The sequence below is a fragment of the Miniopterus schreibersii genome (genome assembly GCF_964146895.1).
Source record: "Miniopterus schreibersii genome assembly, chromosome: 16".
NCBI lineage: Eukaryota > Metazoa > Chordata > Mammalia > Chiroptera > Miniopteridae > Miniopterus > Miniopterus schreibersii.
The window spans coordinates 1,362,379-1,367,334 of NC_138116.1; positions in this window are offsets into that span (position 1 = coordinate 1,362,379).

A 4,956-nucleotide genomic window follows, 5' to 3' on the forward strand; every position below is an offset into this window, starting at 1 on the left:
TCAGGGGCCAACCTCATACTTCCCGCCTGGGGTCCCCGCGCCCGCGGCTGGGCCTTGGGGAGTGTCGCCGGGGCCTCAGAATGCGCGCTGCACGCCTGCGGGGGGGGCGGGTTCCTGGCAGTGAAAACGAAACCGGCGGCTCAGGAAGAAGTCACCTCAGGGGAGGGAACAGCGGGCAGAGGCGCACCAGGACGCAGAAGCCACTGCCCGCTTGCCCCAGCCGGGCGCAGTGACCCCGAGACCTCGACCTGTGGGGCACCCTCGCATCCATGTGACCCGCACCCAGCACGCAGGGGGCCCTGCACCCCTGGCTCACCCGCCGGGCAGGCGAGCACTCACGGGACCCGCATCCCGCCTGCACCCCGCCAGCCCGCTCTCACCCTTGGCACCCCTGCGCCCACGTCACCAGCCCGCTCTCACCTTTGGCACCCCTGGACCCACGTCGGTTTCATTTCCTGAGCCCAGTCCTGCCCTCCTCCCACCTCCGCCGGCTCCCCCTGGTCCGCACAGGTGTGACGGGAATGTCCCGCCTGTGGGGCCCTCCAGTGACCCGGAGCCCGGGGCGGCGTCTCCTGCCAGGGCAGGCGGGCGGCACCAACTCCGCGGGGGCCGCATCCGCGTCTCCCCCAGCCGCTCCCGCCCAGCTGGCCGGATCCAGGAGCCCTTGGCGTGGGAGGTAGGGATGCGCCCAGGTCCCTGCACCGTGCCCAGCCCCTTGTACGACCTTACAGAGACGGCAGCCAGCTGGAGGACGGCCCTGCGGCCACCAGGAGGGTCACTAAGCTGAGCTTCAGGCCACTCTGGTGCAGAGTGGAGGTCACCAGCCCCGGCGTACGGATAAAGCAAGCGGGGGGCTGCTGCCCACGCTCGGGGCTCCTGTTGGTCACTGATAACCAAGAGCCCACCTGGGTGGGGTCTGCACCCCGCCCTGCCCTGTGAGCTCAAATTCCTGCGCCCTGGGGCTGCTGGGGAATTAATAATAATAATAGTAGCCCTGAACCGTTTGGCTCAACGATTAGAGCTCCAGCCTGCGGACTGAAGGGTCCCAGGTTCGATTCCGGCCCAGGGCACGTGCCTCTGTTGCAGGTTCCATCCCTGGCCCGGTCGGGGCACGTGTGGGAGGCAACCAATGGATGTGTCTCTCTCACATCGATGTTTCTCTCTCTCTCTCCTTTCCACTCTGAGAAGCAATGGGAAAAAATCAGGTGAGAAATAAAATAATAATGCTAATACAGCAAACACTGGTGCTCCAGGCCCTGAGCAAAGGGTCTGATGTAACTTATTTACACCTCACGACCCTCTCCCCTGCCAACCAGCAGAGCCCAAGGGCACTGGTGGGAGCCTGGCTCTGCTCACTGCTGCTACCAGTGCCGATTAAAATAATTATTCTGAAAGACAAAGCCGGTTCCCGCCTCACCCACCTCCCTCCAGCCCTGGGCTCCTGGTCCACACTGCGCAGTCACACTGTCCTTCCCTTGGGCTGCAAACAGCAGGCTCAGTCCTTCTGGGGGCTCCCCTCCCACGTCCCCCACTTGCTGGACGGACTTCTGCCGGCCATTCGATCCCAGCACCTGGGGGTGAGCCCAGGCGTGTGCCCGGGACCTGAGCAGGGTGGCCGAGCGCTCTCTTGTATTTACCCGCAGTCTGCGCAGGTGCCGGATCCCATGTACAACCAGCTGCGCCCACCGTCTAGTTCATCCGGGACCTGGGCAGGACCCAGGCCTCGTCCACTGCTGCTGTGGCCTTGTGGTGACTTACTGGGGGCCCGGGGAGAAAATTTGCCTGAAAGAAGGGGGCGCCCAGTGGGGCAGACTGGCCCTGGCCACAGAGCTTTCGCTGGAGGGCAGTGGGCTGAACTGGGCTGGACCTTCTGGGGCCCAGCAGGACAGGCTCTGTGGGAACCCAGTGCTCAGACACAGTCCCCCAGTGGGACCCCTCTGCAGGCACAGAAGGTAAAGGGAAAGCCCAGCCCTGCCCGCCCTGCCGCTGCCACCTGATGGGGGGGGACATGCCAGCAGAGCTCATCTGCGTCCAGCGGAGTGCGGGGCAAGACCCAGACCCCTTCCGGGCTGGGGAGCCTCCCGCGTGTGCCTGAGGGGCGGTGGCAGCTTGTGGACATGCCCACGTAGCTGCAGAACCGGATCACACTGCTCTCACCCTGCTTCTAACAAGACCCGGAACCAAAGTTTACCCCACTTACTGGTGACACGTGTGAACCCTTAACTGCTCTCCCCTTGGAATCAAGGGATGGTACAGGACAGGAACCTTCCAGGGCAGAGGGTCCACTGTCCAGGAAGATATGGTGCTGAAACCCCGTAAAATCCGGCCAGAACCCTAGATGGGGGACAGATTTGAGCCCTGCCTCCTGTCTCCGGCCACCAACCCGCAACGAAAGCTCTTCTCCCCAAAGCTGGTGTCACCATCAGTCCCTGTGCTTGGTAGGTTCCCATGCTTGGTAACACCCATGTGCGCGTCCGAGCTCTGGGCCGTCCCCAAAGTCACAGGAGCGGTTGAGGGGCCAGCAAAGGGGGCAGGGGACCCACCGCAGCCTGGTGGGGTCCAGACCCACCGCCTGGACCAGCCACGTCGCCTGAGGACACAGCTACCCGCCTGTGCAGCGTCTTTGTAAAACCCGACGCAGCCTTTAGGAATCAGAATTCTTTCCAAAACCTTTTTAAAAATTCCAGTCGACACCATCACATCCTTCACCTGTGCGGCACAGTGGCTGGACATTTTATACGACCCACGAGGCGATCCGCCTGATTTAGAATTAAAAAAAAATTTTTTGATTTCAGAGAGAGGAAGGAGAGGGAGAGAGAAACAGAAACATCAACGACGAGAGTCATTGGTCAGCTGCGTCCTGCACACTCCCAACTGGGGACCGAGCCCACAACCCGGGCAGGTGCCTGGACCCGGAATCGAACCGTGTGACCTCCCGGTTCCTAGCTGAACACTCAACCACTGAGCCACGCCAGCCGGGCACGTGGTGTTTTAAATCTAAAAAAAAAGTGTGACATAAGTAACATATAAATGATCGGATGTAATTAGAAAATAGCAAAACACAAGGACTATGGCAGGCGTGGTTGGCTCTGTGAGGAGGAGCCGGGACAGACAGAGCCGGCCCGGCGGAGGAGGGGTCGTGGGATGAGGGGGAGACTTGAGGAAGGCTCCAGGTGGTGCCACCTCCAGCTCTGTCCCTAAAAAGACGGTGGTGTGGACTCTGCGGGCTTGAGCCTGGACACCCCCTCGTCTTGGCCCGGTGCCCGAAAAGGGCCGCTCCTCCCACAGGATCTTCCGGGAAAGTCCGCCAGTCACTACCCTGGGCTCAGCGGCAGGACGTCAGCACAGGAGCCCTGGATGTAGCCACCAGCCCCCCGCTGAACCCCGCCTGGTCCTACGGATGTTGGCTCATCTGAAATGTCCTCGATCGTGTCACTGCAACTGTCAGTATTTGCAGAATGGATTTTTGGGCCCCGGCTGGCCGCTCCCCTGCGTATCTGGAAAACCCTGGGGTCGCTCTGGCTGGTTCAGCTCAGTGGTTAGAGCATTGGCCCATGGACTGAAGGGTCCCGGGTTCAATTCCGGCCAAGGACAGGTACCTGGGTTGCAGGCTTGATTCTGGCCCTGGTCGGGGAGGCAACCAATCGATGTCTCTTTCACATCGATGTTTCCCTCTCTCTCCCTCCCACTCTCTGAAAAAGCAATGGAAAAATATCCTCGAGGGTTAAAAAAAAAAAAGAAAATCCTGGGGTCACCTGCAGGGACATGGTCCTGCCATAGTGCGGGGCCAGCAGAGAGGCACTTCGCAGGGCAGGGAAGTGTGGTGGGAAGCCGAGAACAAGGGGCCCTGGCCAGAGCCCGGCATCCGGCCGGCTCAAAGCAGGGCTTGTGTGGCCAGGCGGGCAGCACAGAAAGCCTCATTTATTCGGAGCCACGTCAGTGAAACCCACACAGAACAACAGGGGCCTGTAGTTGCAGCTTTGATGGCATCTGCTCACCAGCCTCCCGAGTTCCATCGCCGGTCTCCGAGGGGCCGGAGTCGGACTCTGCAGCGAGGTCACTCACCGTGGGCTCTGAGTGCGGCTCGGGCAGGGCAGGCTTGGCTGCGGGAGGCCGATTTCTCGGCCTGGATGTTCTCGACTGCGGGTCCTGATCGGTTGGTCCCACGGGGTGAAAACTGTTCCAGACAATCCCAGGTGAGAACAGTGGGGGTGGGATGGGGGCAGCCACCTGGGGCTGCAGGCCCGTGAAGACGAACAGCCCTGACGGGAAACAACCGTCCTGCTTATTTAGGGAGACAGGACGGGCGGGTCGGGCGGGGAGGGACGTCGCTGAGCAACCCCCGTGGCTCCCAGGACAGTGCTCTCCCTGCTCAGAAGGACACCAGAAGTTGGGTTTAGGAGCCACCCTGATCCAGTGTGACGCCATCTGAACTTCAATTACATCGGCCCCAGGTGCATCGGACACTCAGTTCCCCAACAGCAAGGTGACAACAGTGGACAAGAGAGAGCGAGAGCCGGTCCGTCCCTAGCAGCAGGGACTGCTTATTCAGTGCCAACTACACACCAGGCCACTCCCGGCTCGTTAACTTCCCCCTCTAGTCTGTGCCACGTGAAGGGACCACGGACGCTGTGGCGCCTTGGCCGTGTGCGCAGTGAGTTTTCTCAAAGAAAGCCCAGGAGCACGGCTGTCCCGGTGTGACTCGCACAAGGGTGTCCCTCCAAGGATCGGGTTGAGTTTAAAACCTGCCCTTACAGGCTGACCCGGCAACAGTCCACGCGCAGGGGCCCACTAAGTAAACCACGGCACACGGTTCCAGGTGGCCACGGAAAACCACGTCTTCCCGATTTATTACCACAACAAATAACTCACAGTAGTGGCTGCATGGGAACGAAGCTTAGAGCACCACCAGGACGGGGCCCCGAGGACGCGAGACTGAACACGCACCCGCATGCA